The sequence below is a fragment of the Ursus americanus genome, chromosome 2 (assembly GCF_024610735.1).
Source record: "Ursus americanus isolate L20-20 chromosome 2, mUrsAme1.1.p, whole genome shotgun sequence".
NCBI lineage: Eukaryota > Metazoa > Chordata > Mammalia > Carnivora > Ursidae > Ursus > Ursus americanus.
In genome coordinates, this window is record NC_142128.1 from 20,591,693 (window position 1) to 20,615,978 (window position 24,286).

The 24,286-nt window shown below is 48.9% G+C and overlaps 1 pseudogene across 17 annotated transcripts in view; it reads right to left on the reverse strand.

The window, feature by feature from the left end:
- Positions 1–1,456: 1,456 nt before the first annotated feature.
- Positions 1,457–24,286, reverse strand: part of LOC148110502 (thyroid receptor-interacting protein 11 pseudogene) — a 46,693-nt pseudogene continuing 23,863 nt past the window's right edge. For 2 of the 17 annotated variants that reach the window (XR_015727438.1, XR_015727446.1), the window contains 4 exons: positions 20,998–21,089; positions 18,205–19,123; positions 14,573–16,955; positions 1,457–13,050 (listed from right to left, as the gene is read on the reverse strand). The product of XR_015727438.1 is annotated as a thyroid receptor-interacting protein 11 pseudogene, transcript variant X1 (transcript). The other 15 variants (XR_015727499.1, XR_015727496.1, XR_015727447.1 and 12 more) reach the window with 15 other exon arrangements.

The window sequence follows — 24,286 nt, forward strand, 5'->3', positions numbered from 1 at the left end:
TAACTAAGTAAAATCTTTAAAAAGAAAAAAGGACATACGAGTCAAACATCGCTCTGTATTTTTTGGGTTCTGGACACAACTTATTTCTTGTTTATAAATTTTACTGAAACCCATTTATGCTGTTACTTGTAAATGAGTCCACGTTGGGTGGGGCTCCCCTCAACAAAAGGCTCTAGGATCGGTCCAAGTTAAAATCCCCTGTTAGGGGGGACTGGGTGGCTCAGTTGGTGAAGCGTCTGCCTTTGGCTCAGGTCATGATCTCGGGGTCCTGAGATAGAACCCCACATTCGGCTCCCTACTAAGTGGGGAGCCTGTTTCTCCCTCTCCTTTGGACTCCTCTGCCAGCTCAAGTTCTCTCTCAAACACATAAATAAACTTTTTAAAAAATCCCCTGTTAGTGCCCTAGTGAAAAGGCTTTAGCAACCTCCTCTCCCACTTTCTGGAGTCCCTGGACCACCCATGGTATATGTAAATTGTCCATGGGTTCCCAATGCAAGAAACGACCCTCGTTGGCCCTGGGTTATAGACCATGAAAGCAACAATTGCTGGCCATGCACTGGGCTCTCCTGGAAATAGAGACTCTCACGGATTCTGAGCCTTCATATCCAGCTGTCTGTTATTCCGTGGGTCATGGTACCGCCCACGAGCTCAATATGGTTAGCAAGGCCTTCTTGCTACAGGCTGAAGCCAAAGTCAGCTTATCCTACCTGAGGCTGGGGGTGGCTGCCTCTGTCCACAGTCCATTGCCAGACTCCATGGTGCTGGAGGACGTCAGCCCTTCCTTCTACCCTTGGACACCTGGAGATTCCCATGGGATCAACTGAGTGAACATCAATGGAATTGATACATTTGGTTTTGACGACCGCCTCTCACTCTTGCTCGGGTGCCAACTTCACTTCCTAGGGAAGCACCTGTCCTACACCTTAAAAGTCTCAGTGCGGGTTGAAATTGACATGGAGACAGTAGAATCCACTGTGACGGAAAACCTCAGATTAAGACTCAGTATTGGGGCACCTGGGTGGCTGAGTTGGTTGTGTGTTTGCCTTTGGCTCGGGTCACGATCCTAGGGTCCCAGGATTGAGCCCCACATAGGGCTCCCTGCTCAGCTGCGGGCCTATTTCTCCCTCTCCCTCTGCAGCTCCTGCAGCCTGTGCTCTTCCCCTACTTTCTGTGGCAAATAAACAAGTAAAACCTTAAAGTAAAAATGCAAAGAAGTCTGAATGGATGGTTTCCTGCATACAATGGAGCAATTAGCCTTGAACTGCAAATGAAGATTTGGAGTGGCTTTTGAGAAAATGGACTAGGCAGTCCATCATGGACATTTGGAATAAAAATCGCTTAAATCCTGATGATAGGAGCTAGTTAAATAATTTAGGGTATATCCATAAAATGCTGGGTTTTCTTTTAAAGAACAAATTGGAATTCATTCACATTTTGGAAGATCTCTAAGGCAGAGTGATTTAAAAAAAAAAAAGTCAGAAAATACTATACTCCCAAATAGGCAAATACACATATATTTCTAAAAGGCCGGAGAGAAATCCCGTTACCCATAGAGTGATTTCCTAGGCAACAGAAAAACAAATGGAACAACAATTAAAAATGAAAAAAAAAGAGAGAGAAATGGGACTTAGCTGAGTAAAGCAAATTTACATTTTTTTTTGATTGTACGCATCTTGTACTTTCACGCTGTTCACCTTGTTTCTCGTACGAGGTGTGTGTGTTCGTGTATTTGGTAAGTTCGGAACATTAAAACCAGTTGATGTGTTCCTTACCCAGGGTATATGTAGATACCTGCTCCTTGTGAAAACATTACAGCATTACAAACAATATTGGAAGTATCCTTGGACCACAGCCTCCAACCCCACCAATGTCTACTCTCATAAGAAGTCACCACTGTTTTCAGTTTGGGGAATACCTCTGCAGTCATTAAAAGACCTCTGTTCTTGTTAAGTCATAAAAGAATATTTTTATTAAGCTGAAAGCAAAACTGCAAATATATTACGTTTTGCAAAAGGCCATTTTGGGCTAAGGTAGACACACAGAGTGACTTGCGTTCTTCAAAGAGCCGTCTCCTCTCCGGCTTGAGAATCGTCTATTTCTTTGAGGGGCCTGTGGCCACCATTCCAACCTTCGTGGCAGGTGACAGTATTTGGGGCGTGTATGTGGGGAAAGCATCAGTGACAGCATTTAGAAGAAGGTGCTCCGATCCATCCGTTTCTGGTCCTGGGGGGGTAATGAGAGACACAGCTGTGGTGCGGGGCTTCACATCTTTTTTTCGGGCTGTGGATCCTAGGGCAGTGTTCAGATGTTGTGGGCCTTGTTTCTTAGCCACTTTTCCCCTTCCTCCTGAATCTGGGGGCTTCACGGCATAAGCAGAGGGTTTAGGTGGTGGAGAAGCTGAATGTGATTCCGCTTCTAGAAACTGGACGAAAAGTCCTGAAAAAGAATTGTTGGCCATAGCTCGGTGACTTGGTTTCCCGGGTGTGTTGGGGGCGCTTCTGGATCCAGGCCCCCCAGTCACCCAGCTGGTAACCCCACCTGGCCTTTCACTGAACAGCTGGCGCATCTGGTCTTCTTGGATCCCCAGCGTGCCTGCCATCAACCTTAAGGCTTCCTGCCGGTCGGCATCAGGTGCTTGCAAAGAGCCCACGAAGAGTCTCCTCAGGAGGGTTTTGTCCACCATGCCTTCGGACTTACTTACTAAGTCCATCAGTTTCTTCTGGGTGTCCTCCAGGACTTCCTGCTGGACCTCGTTCTGTTTCTTGACTTCTTGGAGCTGGTCTTCCTTCAGACCCAAGTCAGCCTTTGCTTTCTGGAAGCGTCCCTGCAATGACTTCAGTTTCCCTTCTAGGCTGTCTGCCTTTTCCATCCACTCGGCGAGTTCCAGCTTGAGGGCGGCTAGAACGTGACCGTACTGCCTCCCTTCCTCCTGGGAGGCTGCAAGCTGGAAGGCGGCTTCCTCTTTCTGCTGGGTGACCATGTGCAATTGCTCCCGCAGCGACTGCACCTGCACACTGGCTCGATGGCTCGCGTTTTCCAAGGCCGTGGAAGACAAAACGAGCTTTCCCTGCAAGACCGTCACTTCCTCTCTGAGTTGAGCCACTTTGCCTTCTGAGACCAAAGCTTCGCGGCGACGAGAATCTTCGGCTTCTGAAGCGACGTGACGCCGTCTCTCCAGCTCCTGGGTGAGGCGTGATTCTCTCTCCCGTAAATGGTGCACCTCCTTCTGGAGGGCACAGGTTTCCATTTGTTTCTGTGTCAGTGTCAGCAGGACTTCCTCTCTCTCCTGTGGACACACAACTGTCTGGTCCTGCACGGATGCAACTGCATCGACGAGCCGCTTCGCTTCCCCGGTCTCGCCCTCTTCTTTCCCTCGCAAAACTTGCTCCAAAGCAAGTGCCTTCGCTTCCACCGCAGCGGACTGGGATTCCTCCTCTCTCGGCAGCATGGAAAGCCGCCTGTTGGTCTCTTGCAAGGCCTGATTTTCCATTTCCTTTTCTCTACACGTTTCCACGAGCTTTGCATTTTCCTCTTTCAGTTGACACACATCCGTTTCAAAATCTGCTAGTCTCTCCTTCAAATCGGTGACTGCCTGCCTCAAAAGGTCATTTTCACTCACTTGGCTACTGAAGTTCTCCTGCAAAGAAAGCAATCCCTCACTTTTCGCTTGCAGTCGGAGCTCTTGATCCGGAATGAAGTTTTGCAGAACGGCCTGTTTCTCCTTCAGCGGCTCCATGTCGGAATCCCCGTGTTCCTGTTGTTTGCCTTCTCCTGGGGACGCGGCCGACACGGAATCCATCCATCTCTGCTTCTCTTCCTGGAGGGTTCGAATCATTGTATCTTTTTCTTGCATTGATTTTTTTAGCTCTTCTACCTCCTCTTGGCGCAACTGAGAAGACTGGCTCACTACGTCAGATGTCACGGCCTTCAGAGAGTCCGCTGGCTCTGAGGAGTCAGGGGAGGGCTGCAGGAAAATCGCGTCCAGTTTCCCTAAGAGGAGATCCTTGGCGTGGCAATTCTCCCTGATGCTGAGCTGAATTCGTGCCAGGTCCTTCTCTAAGTGTTCTAAGGTTATTTCCTTGCCTCTGTAAGTCTGGATCAGGTCCATAGAGGTCGCCTGCAGTTTGGAATCCTCCTCGCTGCCAGGGCAAGCCCGCGCCTGGAGCTGGCGAAGATCGCTCTGAAGCTGGGATGCCTCCCGCTTCATGTTTTCGACCGTGGTCATCACCTGCTCTTTCCACTCTTCCATGATCTTCACTCGCTGTTTGAACGTGTCCCGTTCCCGCAGAAGCTCCTTGAACTGATCGATGTGAACGCCGCGAACCTCATCACCAGTGCTGGAGGTCTGCAGGATGGTCAATAAAGTCTGACATTTCTGACTTAAGGCATCCACTTCGAGGTCTTTTTCTCGAATAATGTGTGATAAATTCTGAATCGTTTCTCTAAACATCTCCTGACCACTACATTCAATTCTCGGGGACAGTTTCCGATTTTCCTCTTGCATCCTCTGGAGCTCTGCTTCTTTGGCAGCAAGTCTCTCTGTCATTTTCTGATACTCCCTTGTCAGATGGCTATTCTCCCTCGTTTTCTCATTTAAGACAGCCAACACTTGGTCGCTCTTCGAAGCACACTCTTGCAATTGCTGCTGAAGTCGCTCCACGTCCACGTGCTGGCGCTGAGAAGCTGCAGAGATTCTGCTGCAAAGACCCTCGATCTCCAAATCCTTCTGCTGGATAATCTGAGTTAGTTTACCAATCTCCTCTTTGGACAGCCGATCGATGTGTTCGGTCAATCGGATGTTCTGTTCAGTTAGAAGCTTCATCTCCACTTCTTGCTCTTTTATTCCTTGGACTGATCTTTGAGTTTCGCCTTTAGATGGATCAAGCTTCTCACTTCCGTTCTCTCTAGGAAGAGGCTGACTGCTTGTGACTTGAACGTCGTCACAGTGCTCTGCTGCAATGTGCTGGCTTTTGTCAGGCAGCTGGGCTTTCATTTGGTCTAATGTGTCTTGCAAATTCTGAATCTCCTGGTCTTTCGCTGCAAGGAGCTGAGCGCGTTCAATATGCAGCTGCTCCTGCTGGGATTGAAGATGGTCCACTTTCTGCTTCTGCTCCTGTAGAGACTGAAGCAGTCTTATCTTCCCCTGCTGCTGGTTGTGAATGATCTTCTGTTGTTCCTTTACTTCCTCCTCGAGGTCATCTTTTAACTCGTTCAGTTGGAAGACTTCACACTCCAGTTCGAGGATTTTAGGGTCAACCACAGGTACAGGGCGACTCTGTTGTCTCAGGCGCTCCAGTTCTTCTTTCAGATGATGATTTTCGGCGGTCACGGAGGTGAGACGCATGTCTTTGTCCTCCACGGTTTGCTCTAAAAGGTCATTGCTTCTTGAGGCTTTTTCTTTAATGACCTGTGTCAATTGCTTCTGCTCCTCCAAAGCAGAGGACAGCATGTCCTTGGTTTCTCTGTGGTCGGCGTCCATCTGCTCGATCTTCTTTTGGAGGTGGAATAGTTCCAGGTCTTTCTCTTGCATGAGTTGGATCAAACGTGCATGCTCTAAAGGTAACAATTTCTTGATGGTTTGCTTGTACTTCCTCTTCTCTTCCAACGCCTTCTTCTCAGTCCGACACAATTTCGCTACTAACCGCCCTTTTTCGATCTTTAAAGCCCTCACAGCAATGTTGTTTTCCAGACACTCCTCGTTGTGACGGAGAATCGATTCTTCCAGCTGGTGTCTTACATCTTGGAGTGCCAAAACCAACTTCTGGTTTTCTGCTCTGACATCAGAAGCAACGTTCTTCAGATTGTCGTTCAGCCGCTCCATCTCTGCAAGTTGTTGCTCCACCCGTCCAAGCTCACTTTCCCTTTGCTCATACTCACGTAGTTGTTGGCGGTGCCTCTCAATGACGTCGGCCAGTTGCTTCTTGTGGAGACTCTGTAATACCGATACTTCAAGTTGGTGTTCGTCTAGCTTCTTCATCCGTTGTTGTTCTAGGTCCCTGATGGTGGTCTTCAGTTTCCAAATTTCACTGGAGTCTAGTATCTTTGATGACGACTGAGACAAACACCTCCAGTGACTAACCTCAGCCTCCAGTGTTTCGATGTCCTTCAGCAGTCTGTTGATTTGTGCCTGTGATGTGATGAGGTCGGCGAAGTCCATCTCCTCGCCAGTGGAAGTTCCCTTTCCCACGTGCCCGGTGAAATCAATGTGGCTGGTGAAGCAAGGCTCTCTGCCATCCACTTCCCCTGGGGAATGGTCTAGGCCAGGGCCCAGGCCACCAACCCAAGGCAACATCTCTGCGGGTCATAAAACTGTCCTGGTCCGCTGTGAAAAAGCGTCCAGTGCAGTCGGACTACCCCGCCAAGTGTCCCAGAACCCCTGCCTGCGCGAGCCTAAGAATCCCAAGACAATAAGCGTTTCTAGGCAACGCTTGCATGGGCCCGGCCCCCCTCCCCTCTGCAGGCCAGGTCCTTAGGAAAGGCCAAGGCCTTGGTCTTTCCCAAGGCCGTCTTTGGCCACTGGTCCCGGTCCCAGCCGCTCATCCCCACGACTTCTCACGCCAGGGCTGGGCCCCTTCCGCTTCTTCCCCCGCTTTCATGGCGGTCCTGGGCGGGTCCCAAGTGCATGCTCCTGCCTCACCGCCCCCAGGTGCCTGCCCACACAAAATTCACTTGGCTCTCGACTTTCCCCCTAAGTGGTATCACAGTACACAAACTCCTTTGGCGTGTGCTTTCCACGCAACCGAATCTTTTTAATGGAGGTGAAAGGTACACAGTCCCACGCACCCATCCACCTAGGAGTGAAGGTCCTAGGTGCATTTGACAAATGTCTACACACGTGTAAGGAATGGCGCTCAAGAGACTTTGGGCATTTCCAACCTCCAGAGGCTCCAGAGTGACCTGTCCCTCCCTGCCTCGTTAGCCTGCGGGGACAGTGAGTCCCACTCCTGGGTTTGCTGGTTCACTGGCAGCCGGGAGCGCTGTGACCCATCAACTGCCTCCCGCAGGTGTGCGGCCTAGACCGGGGAGGGGGTCGCGGGCGGTGGCGAAGACCGTGCTGGATAGGGGGCTCCTGGCATCTCACAGAGAGGCCTGGGGTTCAGGCCTTGGGTGGAGGAGGGCCTGGTCCCACAAGGCCCCCGGTGGGCGGTGCCACTGGATGAGAGGCAGAGAGGGCGGGGCTCCCGTCCAGGAACAGCTCCACAGCCGCCTGGGCCCTGAGGTGATGCAGCCCTTGGAGCGGTTCCTAAGCTGCCCTGCCCAAGCCCCTTGGTCAGCCGCCTCCACCAGGAAGAAGCAATCCAACTGCATGACGCAGGGGCCAGCTAGACCGCGGGTAGGCGAGTGCGCCGATCTGGGTTGGCATGGGATGAGCCGATTGGGGACGCTGGCCTGGCCGCCTCGGCAGGGCCGGCTGTTTTCTGGGCCGCGCGCTCGATCCCTTGCAGCACGCGGGATCTGGGACCGGGCTGCGCCACGTCGAGAACTGGAGCCCAGCTCTGGGCCAGCGCCAGAGCCCCCGGGGAGCAGCGGGGTGGGTCGTCATCCCGCCGCCCATTGTCCAGGCCCGCAGAGCATCGCCCAGGAGGGAGTGGACCCGAGCCTTCCCCTGACCTCCCCCGGCCTTCCCCTGACCTCCCCCGGGGTTTGCCCCGGGTGAAAACTCAGGTAACCCTTGTGCCTGAGGCCAGGCGGACGCTGTGCTCTGGGGGTGGCGTCCTCAGCCTTTCAGGTTCGCCCTGCTGCTGCGGACCCTCCACGTCCAAGTGCCTGATGGCAGTAAATAAGGAAGGGATGATCAGAGCCCATCCGATGCGCCCAGGGAGTTTCGGTGGTCCATGCAGGGGCTGTACAGGTGTTGCTGTTCCCAAACCCGGGCCCCTATGGACCCGACTGCCCAAGTTTTTGATATTGACAAATTGGGAACTGGGTGGAAAGAATTGTGGAAACGCCTTGGGCCGACTTTTAGTTTAGCTCTTTAATAGCTTTTTAAAAAGCCCTTCTCCCTTTGGATTTGGAAGCAGATCCTTCTCCAGGTTTCTTGGGGACTGTTTTCATGCTTGACAGGAAACATTCTCCATTATGAAATGACAGAAGACACCAGGGTTTGCAGACCACCAGGCTGTTGGAACAGGAACCACTGGTGGTTTTGAGAGGTCCTGGAGGTGACTGTCATGTGCCCAGGTATCTGGGACACATCTTTCAAGGTCTTTTAGGGCAGTTAGCTGTACTGGACCTAGTGACTGTTTTTGCTGGGCAGAGACATGAAGGTGTGAGTCTTCCACAGCTCTTGCTTCTTTTTTTCCAAAAGTTGGGTCAAAGGGGGAGTTTGACTTGGCCAGAACACGTGCGGATAGTTCCGTGTGTGTGTCTGTACCAAAATACTTTGACTTCCCCTCCCATTTCTTCAGTTTCCTTGTTTAAGGTTTGGGTCCCCCCCCCCCCACCATAACTTTTTGCTTAGTGGCTTAGTTTTGTTGTTTAATTGTGTTGCTACCCCACCCTATTACCTTAGTGTGCATTTATCCTGTTGCCAGAGTTGATGCCTGTCCCCTAAGCCTAGTGCTGCCTACTTTTCTGTCATTTGTAGGAAATGATAGAAATAATGCCCAGCGGGAGGTAGACAGGATAGTAGTGATGTAGTTTTGGAAGGCAGGTGAGGTTTGGTGGGCTGAGATCTCGAGCCAACGCCCGAGAAAGAATTCCTGAGACGTCTTTAGGGCAAAATGCTGGTTTTCTTAAAGCACTGGGACAGGATCCCTGGGCAGAAAGAGCTGCTGTAATAGTTGTGGGGGCAACTGATTACATACTTGGGAGTTGGGAGAGGGAAAGAAAAGGGAGGGCTTCAAAAGAACTTTCCTATGCTAAAGAGGATACTGGAGACCTTGCCATTGTCAGGTTAAGGTTGTTTTCCCTTCTAGCAAGGTATTAACATTAAGATAGTTGGAAGTTTCCTGGAGGAATGTCACAGGGTATCAGCCTGTGCTTTGTCCTTCTGCTCCCTCTTCAGGAGTGGGGGCCAATGATTCAACAGAGAATCTGTAAATGAATCCTAAGATAATTCCTTGTGAGCTTTCTTACCCCCGCCTCCCTTTGCATTCTTAGTAACATGCCTTGTAAAATCAATATTCAATGACTGTCAAGACTGATTTGTCATGTTGTCATTCTGGCCTCTTTATATACTGTATCAGGAAAGGGGTGTTTGCTTTTTTTGTGCAAAGTTCTGAGGTATTTATTTATTTATTTATTTATTTATTTATTTATTTTATTTAACAGAGAAAGAGCACAAGCAGGGGGAGCTGCAGGGGGAGAGGAGGAAGCAGGCTCCCCACTGAGCACGGAGCCTGACCTGGGGCCCTATCCCAGGACCCTGGGATCATGACCTGAGCCGAAGGCAGAGCCTTCACCAACTCAGCCACCCAGGGGCCCCAGTTCTGGGCCTTTTCAAGCTACCAAGCCAGTCGGCCCCTCTTTGGCCCCAGCTTCCTCTGTAGCAGGTTCTCTCTTCACACCTGGATTCTGGCCATACGTGCCCCACTTCTAGTTTATGGAGCAGGCCGAGCATTCTTACCTCTTAGCCTCTACCTGAGATTCTCCGGAGTTCCTTTCACCACACCAGCCCTGTAGCTGCCTCCTACTCATTCTTCAGCTCTCCAGGCCAAGGTGTCTGCCTCTAAAAGGCCTTCCTTGATGCTCCGACAGAGAATGGATGGCCCCATCCCGGGGAACGTTCCTAAGTCCACACAGCACCTGGTTTTCTATGATGCAGTGGCCTCTTTACTTGTTATTGTTCTCCAGTAAACAAAATGCCTTGAGAGCCCTTGCTGTCTTTCTCTTTCATCTCCCAGGGTCTGCTGTGGTGCCTAGCACAGGGTAGAAACTCCACAAAGACTATCAAATCCAGTGTAAATCTAGTTCCTACCAGATCGCCCTGGCGGTGTGAGCCCAAGTATGGGAAAATGAAAACTGGATAGAGTCAGTGGTGATTCATACTGGGACTGTAATTCTGGCCCTGACCTTTGACTCTGAAAATCTTTATTGCTCGATGCCAGTGGAAGCCGAGGCTATTACAGAGCTATGAAGGGTGTGGCAGTTATGCTCCCAAAGTCAAAACTGTTTTTCTGGGGAAGCTTTTGCTTCACTGCTGTCGATTTCCTCGATATATCTGTATTCCTTCCACTCCGGTCATTGTCAAGGCAGAGGGAGAAAACACGGAACCAGGAGAGAGCCTAGAATTGTGATTCTGTGTTATCGTGTTACTGGCAGACATCAGAAGTGGGATTCTGAGTGCACTGCACTCAAGAGGAAGGCTAGAAAGCGTAGGTCCCCTTCGCCCATGAGTGAAGTCGTGTGTGTGAATGGCACGCCCATCGTGTGTGTTATCCATTCATAAAAGGCCATGTTGTCTTCCCAAGAACAAGGACCTTGTCAGCAACCGCACAGTGAGGTTCCATGGGACGAACATGGGGGAGAATTAGGAATGGCTGCAAGGAGGGAGTTCTCATGATGTGATGTGTTTACAATGGGAGGATGAGCGTGTTTCAGAAGATGGTTTGTGTATCACAGACATGAGGCTATGTGGTGGTCTCATGACAGGGGGGTCCCAAAGAAGAGAATTAGGATGGCTGATTCATCAAGGGGCACTTATGGAGGCCACACTGTGTACTGTTCAAGGTATTAAAGAATCACAAGTGAACACAATCCAGTTTCTGCCCTGAAGGGGCTCAATAGATCTGTGGAAGAGACAGACAAGCAAGAAATAATTATAGACCATGAGACAAGTGTTTAGAGAGGGACAGCTAATACAGTGAGCAACACTCCACTCTGAGTGAATGGACAGAGGTACCAAAACCAAACAAACAGACCAGAAGGAAATTGGAGCAGGGCCTTTCCTCCCATCTGTAAGCACGACTTTCAATGTTCTCTCCTTGATTAGGTCTCTTTTCCTTGTAAGAGAACCCAACTCGAATTGCCCTAAGCCAAGATGGGAACTTTACTGGCTCATATGTGACCCAGAGTCCAAAAGGACTATGGCTGCAGCCAGGGCTGGATCCAGGGGTTCCACTCTCTAGACAGGCTGTGTCCACAAGGAGACACCCCTGCCCCACCCAGGTTTCCTCCCTCCTCAGTTCAAGTCCCAGAGGGACATAGACTACTTTTCACTGTGGCTAGAGCCCCAGGACAGACTCTGAAGATGTCTGGCTGGGTCCCATGCCATGCCCTGGAAATGCAAATGGAGTCAGCCCCACCCAAACCACAGGGAATGGCAATGGGGGAGTACTGGTCCCCCAGAGAACACTGGGTGCTGTTACCAGCAGGGGAGAAGGAGTGCTGGTCAGAATACACTAAGTATTACATCGTGTCTTTTGTAGGGAAAGAGAACCGTCATCTACTCTTGTGAAAATACAAATTAGTAAAGAGGATCTTGAAGAACAGTTTGGCAGTGGCTATTAGAATTCATAAGGGGCAATTCCTTGAGCCAGCAATTCCTGCACATACGCACGTGTACCTGTGCTTTCTACAACACTGTTTAATAGAAAAGCATATAAAATGCAGCTATCTAAAGGACCATCAGTACTGAATACATTAAGTAAAAAGGAATTTCCATGCAAAGGAGAACTAGAAAGCCATCAGAAATAATGAGGCAGAGCTATAAATGACAATAGAAGCACAGCCATGAGTTACTAGGATCCAGAATAGTTACAAAACAGGACGTGTCAATTATTCGCTTTATTAAAATTATACATAAATCTATTTATTTTGAGAAATGTAGATTCACTCATTCAACAGATATATATTGAACTACAACCTATGTATTTATTCAGTGTATATGTACAGTCTTTCAGCAAAAACTTACTGACCCTTCTAGGTGCCAGGTACTGGACTGTATTTGTGTTTTCATGTGTGATATTTATCCGTCTCTAGGTGTACTGTTCATCCATAGGAGAAAACACTCTGAACACTGGTTATCTTGGTGGGGGGAGAGATTATGCAGGGTCTTTACTTGCTACTTCATACATTTCTGCATCGATGGATCAAAGGTAATGCAAAGCGTTAGCTCCTTCATTATAGGTAATCATTCCGACACAAGTATTCACCAAATATACAGAAAGTTATGATAGCGACAGTGTGGAGAAAACAGCCAGGCCAGCACATGGCACAGCCTGCACAGGTTCTACTTATAATCTGTAGGACGGAAACGAAGGATGGGGGAGATGTTCTTTCTGGGAGTCTCTTCACCAGGAGCATGACTGTGGCACTGTGGTTGCACAGAGGCCTGTCTCGCTGTCTCATGTTTCCTGTGTTATCTGTGTCCACCATCCCAGAAGGCCATCCTCTCTGGGCATGTCCTCTGACCTGAATTATTAGTAAGCCCCCTGAATACTCTGCCAGACACAGACTGAAAACGATGGAACATTCTGGAAGAGGTTTACCTTGGACTGAAAGGCTTAGAGGTGAGCAGGGAGTTGCTGGAAACACTCATACTTAAAACGTGAGGGGAAACCCGGAGCACAGGGGCCGAGGAGGTGATATAACAGGTGGAGCAGGTCAGGTACAAGACAGCGGGGAGCAGTGCGGGGGGACTGGAGGATGACAGCCCCCCTCCATGAAGCAGCCACCTAGGACTTAGGGTCTGATGCTGCCAGATTGGATGTTCCCAAGGAAAGCTGGAAACAGAGATTTTCAGGAAAAAATCTACTTTTGCACTGGTTGTAAATCACTGAAACCCATTTGGTAAAGATTGAAGAACGGGGATCTATGGACATCTGTTTTAAATTCCTTCACGGTAAATGCGATGCAGTGTAAACGTATCAGCAGAAGTACACTCTGCGTGACATCTCAAGTGCTCACCCGCAGGTGCAGACAGACAGACAGACAGACAGACACACACACACAGACACAAACACACACCCCTTTTAAAAGGAAAAGGGGAAAAAAGCAAAGAGCGTTCTGTAGTGCACATCGTACCACGTAGGTTAAGGGTACTTGCCGATTTGAAGTGGGTCCTCCGAATGTAGTTCTGTAATGGGTTGTGATAAGAAAGGCTTGACTCTGTGGGAAGATGGGAAAGAGAGAAATGAGTCAAGGAGCTCTGTTTCAGCAGAACCGCAAACACCCACTCCAGGAGCGGCAAATACATCCTGCTCCTGTTCAAAGCAAGGGCCACTCACTCCACAGGGCCGTCTGCTTCCTGACGTCTGGCCCTCGGCACACGCACTCACACTTCAGTGGATCGGGGCTCTGGCGAGGTCACTAAGCAGGACACTCCGAATCGGATGCCCACTCACAATCTCATCATGAAATAATGAACACTCAGAAATCGCTCAGGATACGTCAACAAGGATTTTCCCGATGTTCCAGGTTTTCCAAGTCGTCTCCAGTTTTCTGCCTCTTCTCAAACAAAATCTTTAACACAGTGCTCACCGCTCACAGTTCACTGAAAAAAGGACTCCTATTCAGACTTGAAGTCAGTAACGTTGATGCAATGACTCCCTCCTCCAGGATATGCAAAAAATCAGACCTCAGAGAGCCGAATCCTCCATCACAACAACCATACACAAAGGCCAATGCGTTTTTCAGCCCAGAAGCACCTCTGGGCTTGAGTGAGAGCCCGCTTCCTCTTAGTTCACTCGGGGTCCCAACAGGCTAGGACATCGTCTGCAGAGGCACAGCCTCAGATGCCAGACGGCAACCGAACAGCATATTTTCTGTAAGGGAATCCTGTATTTGGAAAGGGTGAAAACCTTGTTTTCATAGGGTAAACTAGATCAACCTCATACTTGAAAATTATTTCCAGATGATGAGAATTAGAAATCCTTGAAGGACAAGCTGAAACTTTTATGCTCACCAAAAATTTTTTTAAAGGCAATTCTTGGCATTTTATTGAAATCACTCATTTAAAAAGAAGGAAGGGAGTTCCCTTCCAAACCCTCGGGCTTGAGGCCAGGGCTTAAATCTCAGCTCCACCCCTTCCTTCACAGGTGCCGTGATGGAAATTCGCTTCACTGCTTTGAGCCTCGGTTTCCCCACCAGAATTCACGAGGCTGCTCTGAGCACTGAGTGAGATGATGCAAGGGAAGCATTGCACACGGTGCTACAAAAGCTCCCAGCAGAGATTCACAAACTCGCCCTCTACAACTCTGCAAACTCCTTAAAACCTGGTCAGCGTGGCCCCCGGAATATCTCACAGACCGTAAATGACTAAGTTCAGCCTCCCATTCATTCGCTCAAACAATATTGACGACGCATCTGCTCTGGGCTGGGCACCTCTCTATGCCCTGGAGATAACGAAGTAGACAAAAGACACAGAACAATTCAGATCATGAAACTAGTGTAGGTCATTTCAAGGTTCAGAGAAATGACGTTCATGGACAGAACAGTCACAAGGGAGAGTGTATTGCATGTGGAAGACTGCTCGACAGGTTGGAATGAGGTCCCGGGGCCAGCAAGAAAGCGGGGAGGGGGTCCAAGGGGAGGGCCCCCTAAAATGAGGTCTCCAGCATGCATCCGGCCCCCTCCTGACCGCTGCCTCTGACTCTGCCCGGCTCTGTCCTCTGGTCCAAGCCACACTTACTGGATGCTGGGCAGCTTTCTCGTGACAATCACTGCAAAGTCGACCTCAAAAATATTTTCATGGGAGATCTTCATCCTGAGGAAAAATACACAGCAAGTTTGCTAATTCTGTATTCCCGCATACATTTACTGACCATCTTCATGTACCGAGTACTAAGCCCCAAACAGCAACGGGCTATTTCGGGGATTAAAATCAGGAACAATATGGTCAGAAAGGTACTTTTCAGGTGACTTTGGTCTCTGTGTGGAGAATGGATAGAGGACAAAAGTTAGGAGATTCTCAGAGCCGTCCAGGAAGAAGGTCCAGGGAAGAAGTCACAGGGAGCCTGAACTGGGGGAGCAGCCACTGGCATGGAGGTGGGGAGGCACTGAGAGGCGCTGGGGAAGTAGGAGCTAACAGATTTTCCAAAAAGCAGACTGAGACAGATTAGAGAGGGTCAGGAAACAATTGTGTGTTTGCGGGGGAGGGGTCGGGGCCAGCATGTGCGGGATCAAATAGGATACAACAGCAAACATCACAAAGCATCCCCGTCAGTGAGGGCGAGCACTGTCTTGTGGTACATTTACGTTTTTCTGTGAGAGTCGCCTACGGTGGGTGGGAAAGGGCAGGCGTCTGCAGCCAGGGAATGGGGGTCAGATCCCACTCCACCACGTGTCTGCTGTGAGGCGCTGCAAGTCACTAAACTCCCTGGGCCAAGCTTTCCTCGTGTGCACAGTAGAGAAACTGACTGCACCTCACGGGGTTGTGAGGACTCATGAGGAAATAAATATACAAGCCACACGCACAGCAGGACCTGCGCTAGTAAGCGCCAAGGGTGTGCCTTTGATTTACTGACACGGGTACACAGATGTGGGGCCTGGCCTGGGCTGTACATGTATTTTTACTGTGGGCTGCAGTAGAGAAAGTGTGAAAGCCACACACAGAGACACACACACACAAACATACACACTGAGTTAGACAAAGACAGTCATACGCACAGAGACGCAAAGACCCACACACAGCGGCACACAGACAGAAGAGACAGACACAGAGAAACAGAGATACAAAATACAGACATGTAGACACACAGACCCCTACACACAGACACACAGAGAGGCAGAGACACAAAGACACAAACACAGAGACACAGACACACACACGCAGAGACTCACAGAGAACGACACACACACACACACACACACACACATAGAGAGACACACTAACGGCCCTGCTCCACCACCTGCCTCCCCAGCCTGGTCACCCCCTGGGCTCCTAGCACATTCCCCCCATCTCTGTCGTGTCCACTCACTCACTCAGCCCTGAGGAGGATTCTCGAACGCATTCTCTCCTCAGCTCACCAACTGCAAGGACACCCCTTTCTGGCCTGTTTCAACCACACACTGCGTGTCTCCTGCAACAGCTCCTCACACCCCTGAGGCCTGGCAAGAAACAAGGCGCTCCACAACCTGCTGACTGTTCGGCATCCCCCCCGCCATGCATGCTTTTAACACCCTCGTGTCCACCTTACTTCTATTCCAGAAATACAGAACCAGTTGGTCAAAGGGGAAAGACAAAGAGAAACACAGATGCCGGTGTCCAGAATCCGGTGGTGGTGTCGCCGGTGCAGGCTGGGCCAAAGGAAAAGCGGGGGTCAGGATGATACCCCTGTTTCTGATGTGAACAACTGTGCAGGGAAGAGCACCGTGTATGTAGACGGTAGTATGTAGTATGTATATTAACTCACCTATGTAGACAGTCAGGAGCGATGGGAAGCAGGGATGGGGGAGGGTCGCTGTCTTAGGGGTTGGCATGATGGGGTCAGAAATCACAAGCAAGCATTTTCTAGTAGGAGGTGATCCCTATGGGTTAAGTGTCAGAACTATAGGTCCAGCTACCCCCAACCTAGTGGAAAAATCAGAGGGTCTGGTTTGGGGGAGAGGGAGGGTGACAGAGGGACACAGGAGGAGAGAGTAAAGGACCGCTTCGTGATGTATCAGAAAAGACAGGCTCACCCATCTCAACCGTTCACTCTCAGAGCTGCCACACATGCCTGCCCGTCTGCAGAGCGCGGCGATGGACGAGCTAGCTGAGGCTACTGGGAGGAAAGGCTTAGGGCAGACGAGAACTAACTTCTGCTAGGAAACTCCACAGCACCCTTCCAGAACATTACTCCCACGACAGGAAAGGGTAAGGAGAGTCTAAAATTCCCAAAGACAATGAGAACAATTAAAAGCAGATGAAGGACAGCATACACTCCCACATCTTCTGTAGGACTTCTTACTTTAGTATAAAGAGCTTCCCCTTGGGGCGCCTGGCTGGCTCAGTCAGGTGAGCGGCCGACGATGATTTCGGTTCAGGCCACGATCTCAGGGTCCTGGGATCCAGCGCAGCATTGGGCTCTGTGCTTAGAGGGGAGTCTGCTTAAGATTCTTCCTCTGCCTCTGCCCCTCCCACCCCAATAAAAGTCTAATCTTTAAAAAAAAAAAAAAAGAGAACTCCCCATGCATCAGCTACTTGACCTTCAGAAGAACTGACTAAGGGGTCACTGGGGAGGGAAAGCTACCAAAAGGCACACCTCGAGCCTCTAAGGAACAGACAGCTTCTTTCTGGGCTTTCGAAAAGGAGCAAAATGGCTGCAGCACATGTTTCCACTTTCGACTCTGGGATTCCCTGAGCCTGTCTGACACGCCACTCACTGAAAGCTGGCGAGTCACAGGAGGCAAGAAAGACACCGAAGACGGGACCGGCTCCTGGATGGCAGCCGGGGACCGCCGTGAGGAAGCACAGCCCTTGGACTGGAAGGGGATCCCGCAGGGTCAACCGCAGCACGGGCTGCCCGAGGTGAGACCCACCCTCTGCGTCCTTGATCCTTGGGTTGTGTGAAAACAGAAGTCGGGAGACACCGATCAGCTGAGGTCCCTTAAAGGGGTTCACTGCCCCTTTATTCTGTTTCTGTGATGGTACTGGCTTTCCTGGGCCCTCCTGGTGCCCGCTGCCCGAAGTGGGGAGCCTTCAACTGCCCAAAGTCTTGGGCCCCTGAGATCATACAGAACGAGCTCCCACGATGGCGGCAGCAAAAAGCCTGTGACCCGCTGCCTCTGCTGGTGCAGCTGGGGGAACATCCCCGGGGGAAGGTGCATGAGACAACGAGACTGGCAGCCAAGATTTTCCCTGCCCCGTTCTACAAGCACATACCTCTCAATACAGGGATTAGCAAATTTACTGTAAATGGCCAGAAAGTATTTTAGTCTTTGCAGGCCAGACAGCCTCTCTTGGAACTACTCAACTCCGCTGTCATGCTGGTAAAGCAGCCATAGAGAAGATGCAGCTAAATGGGAGTGGCTGTGTTGCAATAAAACTTTATTTACGACGATAGCTGAGTGGGCTAAATTTGGCCCGACAGGCCCAGGCTCCAAGAAGCAAAGAAGCATTGTTTATTTTTTATTATTTAAGAAACATATATATTTAAAAAAACCCTTTGGACCAATATAATTATCAAACAAAACAAAACACCTCCACAATATCTTACTGACCCTGTGCTGTTCGCCTTCCTCACTCCTGAGAGAGAACCTTTTTCTTGGAAGGGGTACCTAAGTCTCAATGTACCTTGTTCCCAGGAATAAAAATGTCAGATTTGTTCATTATTAACCCACCTACATGACAGCGGGGAGAATCCAAATGTCGGGACCAAGTCGAAACGGTGTCGGGCCGAGAGGAGGCATTTCTCCAATGCCTTCCACTCACACTGCACACGTTCTGCCACTGCCTTCTGCTCCCGTTCCTTCCACCACACCATGGTCACTGAGGTACAGACGCACCACAGCCCAACAGACCGCAGAGACCCCCCTGAACAAGCACAGGCTCTGTGTAGAGAACAGGGAAGGAACCTGGATTTGGAGGAGCTGCTGCCCATTTGGTCCCAGTTCTGCCACTAACCAGACTCGTCTCCTTTCCTGTGAGTGAGCATAGTTACACCTGTTCTTGCTCCCTAACAGAGCAGGTGAGGGACCAAATCAGGTAATAGCTGCAAAAGGCCTTTGTGTCATCGCACAATCACCCAGCCGTGTGCACCTCCAGCCTGTACCAAAGACACTAGCAGGATGACAATAAAATCTTCGTTATTGCCAATATGGCAGATGCAGGGGCTCTGGCTCTCATAATTCCACGGGCAGGGTTCTTCCACCCATGCAGAGGAAATGTCCACTAGGATTTTTATCCTAAGCCCTGTTTGTAACAGCAAAGGATGAGATGAAAGGCACCCATCCTTCACCAGAGCTCTGGGGACACTAAGTATGTGGCTGACGGGAGCAGCAGGTGCAAGCATCTGGGGACGGGGGCGCGAGACAGACCGTCACTGCATTCCCTCTGAATATATTTTAACATTTCTGAACCAGGCGGGCACCTTCACAGGTGAAACAATTTGGGAAAGAAGAGGCAGAATTTTCATTTACCTTTAATCTCCAGAGGTGGTATCCACCCCAGTCCCAAGATTTAGAATTTGACAATGACATTCTGTCTTCCGTAGAAATGCCTTTATAAGCAGACTGACGCCATGGACGTGAGCGAAATATCCTGAGAGAGAGACAGAGACAAGCTATTGCTCAGTGAGGTGGGATATCATCCCTGCAGAGCACACGCCAGGAGAAAAGCAAATCAGGACACTTCTGCTCTTCCTCCGGGTCAGCGGGTTATTGTGGACTTCATGGGAGAAAGAGTGACTTTCACATTCTCTTCCTTTTTTAAATTTAATTCAAAGCTGCTACAAGCAAAGTAAGTACAATCTATTTAATGATTTAATGGAATTAACGATCTTACAAATAAATTGCCCCTTGGGGCACCCGGGTGGCTGTTGGTTAAGCGTCTGCCTTTGGCTCAGGTCAGGATCTCAGGGTCCTGGGATCAAGCCCTGCATCGGGCTCCCTGCTCAGCTGGGAGCCTGCTTCTCCCTCTGCCTCTGCCCCTCCTGCTCATGGTCTCTCTTTCCAATAAATAAATAAAATCTTTAAAAATTAAAATAAAATGTCCCATTATTTTACATGGGAAAGACAAGTGTTTTACATCAAAATGTCAGATCTAAATGTTCCTTTTGGAAACGTGCTTTTTCATAGCTAGGTAAAGCTACTTAGGACTCGACTAATACTCAGAATTGCGAGATCATGACAAAAATAATATTTTGGGGTCAGGAAATGGGGCAGATAAATGTCAAAACAAACAAAAAAAGTATTTCTTACCGTGTTCCCTTCATCTCCATTCTGTGTGGGTAAGAGCCTCTATGTTTATAAAAAGGCCTCACAGAGCATCGGTGGGAGGGGAAGCCAGGAGTAAACGTTGCCCAATAAACGGACTTGTTTAGCTCCGCAGTGGGGAGCTGGAGCAAAGGGGATGGGAAATAAAAGAGGGGGAAAGGAAGATAAAATCTGTGTTCTAAAGCCTTGTGCTTAACTATTTTAAGAACAAAATTGGAGTAGCATTTAGAAACTTACTGCAGTCCTATTGATTCTGCTACTACACAATTTGAGCTTGTATTTTACGTGTCTCTGGCTTTTTATTTTTCGAGGAAATCATTTTTATTGTATGTTACAGAGTATCATCCGCAGCAGACTGATTATTGGGAAAAAACTTTAAAAATGCTCACCACACGCTGTTTGGGAAGCACTCTCCTAGTGGGCCCCAGTCTGGAGATGCCAGCCCAGGCAGAGGAAGAGGCAGGCTGGCTGACATGCTGCCTCGGGCACCCAGCTCCCAAGGCCCCGAGGTGGGTCCCTGCCTCTGCAGCAGTGGTATAGAAAGCTTCCTCAGGAGCCCAGGAGGGAGGCTTCAGGCCTCTGAGCCAGGCCTGGCCCCATCTTCCTAATGCCTGGGTTCATCCTGAGCTCCAAGTAAGATCCACGTCCTTTTTCTCAGGGACCACCACGTTTAACGTTCTTTGCATTTCTTATAGAATCTACCCATAGGCTCCATCTTTAGGGCCAGGATTCCTGGCACACACAAGGACTGTGGTCACTTGGTTAATTTCTCAGTCTGGCTGAGACTGAGTCACCCTCCCACCTCAAATCCTTTCTCTGCCTTGATAGAAAGGACTTGCAGAGCCTAACAGTGTTATTACCGCTTTAATAAAGCCAAAAAAGTAATTCCTTACTTGAACAGACAATTCACAGTAAAAGATCATATAAATGGCTCTTAAACATACAAAAATGATTTTCAACTTCACCCCCAAAATCAGAGGATTATAAAACAAAATTACTGTAAGATAACATTTTCCCATATCAGATTAACCACAATGAAAAGGTTCATAATACACTGTGTTCATGAGGATGTTGCGATAGGAGCACGTTCATATGCCTGGAGAGAGTGAACACTGGAACTCTCTCTTTTTAAGCATGAATTCCTAAAACCTCAGGCCTCTGGGCTGATGAGGGGAAGTTGGGAGGGAGGGGGTCACTTGCCTCTGTTAATTTCGGAGGACCTCCTCTCCTTAGACACTCTTACAAAATGCTGGATGTAAGGGTCATACCAGTAGCCAAGGCTTACTGCAAACCTGGAACAGAGGAAAGGAGGCAGGTGAATAGAGGTCATTAGGTTCTGGCCCAGTTCTCAGGACCCAGGTCGAGGAGGAAAATCATCTACCTCAAAAGGCCAACAGAGGCACGTTTGGTGCTCCCTTACCAATGTCAACAGACTCGGCCATCCCTCTTGGTGCTCACATACACGGCCCCTCAACCTCCCCACAGTGGCCATTTCTTTCCTCTCTTTACTCATGCGGCTAACTCTTTTTCCAGGACCCTAGAAAGCACATAACCTCACCTCATACCTCACCTAGAAGACCTGCCACCACCTATTCCCTCAGCAAACTCACTGGCCAGAGCCAATCAGACAACTCTGCTCAACCAGAAGTTCTGTGTCCATAGGAAAGGAGATCCAGGATTGTTTTGTGAAACTTGCGAATGACTACCTAAGTATTTCCCCCGGCTCTGTATTAGGTACCAGTCCTTCCACATCCCTTAAGCAGGTCATAGTGGGAAAACCAGGAACAAATAAACACAACTGCTACAACCTAGAAAATGCTAGAGTAGCCTGTACTCTCTGGTCTATACAACCGGAAAATGCTATGGTAGCCTAAACTCTCCCTGGTCTACACTACAAGGAAGCAAAGTTTTGGTGTTCTAAGCCGGGGAGCTGAAGTCCAAATATCCCTGAAGGTCTTCTGGCAAACCTGAGTGGAACTAGCCTTAGGACAACAAGACGTAGGGGAAGGAGCCTGGAACGCTAAGGCCATGCCAAGTCACTGTGGGCCTGGAGTCTGCTCTGCCCCTCATCAGTTATCTTGTGAATTAATATATATGTTTACCATTTATTTATTTTTTAAGGTTTTATTTATTTATTTGAGAGAGAGAGAGAGAATAACTGAGAGAACACAAACAGGGGAAGTAGCAGAGGGAGAGGGAGAAGCAGACTTCCCACTGAGCAGGGACCCTGATGGGGGGCTCGATCTCAGGACCCTGAGATCATGACCTGAGCCCAAGGTAGCCGCTTAACTGACTGAGCCACCCATGCACCCCTGTGTTTAACATTTCAACCAAATGGAGGTGTACCTGGGTGGCTCCGTCAATTCAGTGGCTACCTTGGGTTTAGGCTCACATCATGATCTCAGGGTCCTGGGATTGAGCCCCGTGTCGGACTCTGTGCTCAGCAGGGAGTCTGCTTCAGGATTCTCCCTCCCTTTGCCCATCCCCCTGCTCACTCTCTAAAATAAATAAATATTTTTTAAAAAGTAATACATGGAGGGAGGCAAGATGATGGAACAGCAGGGGACCTCAATTCATCTGGTCCCTGTAATTTAGCTAGATAACTATTACGTCTTTCCGGACACGTATGAATTCAATCTGAGATGTACAGAAAGAATTGCTGGAATTCTACAAAGAGAAATGTGACCACTTTTTGCAAAGTAGAAGGTGCGGAGAAATGAATCTGTGGGGATATATGGGAAGATCATCTGCAGGGAGAGGGAGCCTGTGTGAGCTGTCCACAGGAAAGTGACATAACCCCAGAGTGCAAAATCAGACCTTTAGAAATCTGCTCCAAGTGAGAGACGTCCCTGCCTGAAAGGTGCTCAGGTGGCGAGGTGGGGCAGAATCCCAGGTGGGGCAGTGTGGTCTCAGGATCCCTAGGGTCACAGGAAAAACAGGGGTACCTGAGCCAGCAGAGTTCCCAGGCACTGGAGCCGGGAAATCTGTTAGGGTCAGGGAGCAGAGGAGGGGGATTGCCATAAACCTCAAACCGCGGCTTGGTCAGGCAACAGCTATCATGTGGGGGCCCTGCAAAGGACAGAAAAGCCGCGACCCTCCGCCTTCTCCTGGGAGGATCAGTGCAGGCATGCACTGCAGGAGACTGCAGAGTTTGGTATACACAAAAGTGAAGACCCCTTATCCCTGAGGGTTTACTGAAGAGAGGGAACCATGATCTTTCCGCACAGGGACTGGAGATCAGGGCATGACCACTTTCGTTTTCATCCTCTAAAGAGGCCCAGAAAGCCTTCAGGGAACAAAAGCCATACAGACCAACTAGAGGCAGTTTACACTGAGCCTGGCCCCCTGGAAATGGAGGGTACAACTCCCCCCAGGCAAAGACACCTGAGAATCAGCACAGCGGGCCCCTCCCCCAGAAAACCATGTGGAAAAACAGGTGAACACCAAGTTTAGAAGCAAGCACTAGGGGAAAACAGTAAATAAAATTCAAAGGTTTTCTCGTGATTTGTTGATCTTTCAGTTTAAAATTTTCCTTTTCTTTTTTCCTTTTCAACTAGTTTCTTATATTATCAACTCTTCGCTTTTAAGTCTTTTTTTAACTTTCATTTTTTTACATTTACATTAGATATATTCTTCATTTTTGGCTTCTTTTCACTTTATTCAATTTTATGTTTCTGTATATGTATATATACATACACACACACATTGGTGATTTTACATTATTGGGATTTAGTGTCTTTTAACAAACAGACTAAAATATACCCAAGACCAAGTGGATCACCTGTTTTGAACACCTGGGAGATTATATTCTCTCTTCTCCCCTACCCTTTTTTTTTTTTTCTTTTTTGGTTTCTGACCTCTTTGGATTTGTCTAGTGTGGATTTTGCTTGGGTCGTGGTTAATATTTTTGATTTTGCTCTCCTGTTCATCCATTCTTCTGTGAGCAAAATAACTAGAAGGAGGAATTCACAACAAAAGAAAGAACCAGAGGCAATACTCTCTGCCACAGATCTAATTGATATGGATATAAGTAAAATATCGGAGCTGGAATTCCGGATAACTATTATAAAGTTATTAGCTGGGCTTGAAAAAAGCATAAAAGAGAGTAGAGAATATTAGTGCAGAAATAAAATCTAATCGGGCTGAAATTTAAAATGCTTTAACTGAGATGCAGTCTAAATGGGATGCTCTAACACCTAGGGTAAGTGAGGCAGAAGAGAGAGTAAGTGACATAGAAGACAAGTTGATGGAAAGGAAGGAAGCCGAGGGAAAGAGAGAAAAACAATTAATGGACCATGAAGGGAGGCTTCAAGAAATCAGCAATACCATAATGCAAAACAATAGAATTACTGGGGTCCCCGAGAACAAAGAAAGAGAGAGAGGGGAGACAGAAGGTATATTTGAGCAAATCATAGCTGAGCATTTCCCTATCCCAGGATGGATACAGGCATACAAGTCCAAGATATAGAGAGGACCCCCCTCAAAATCA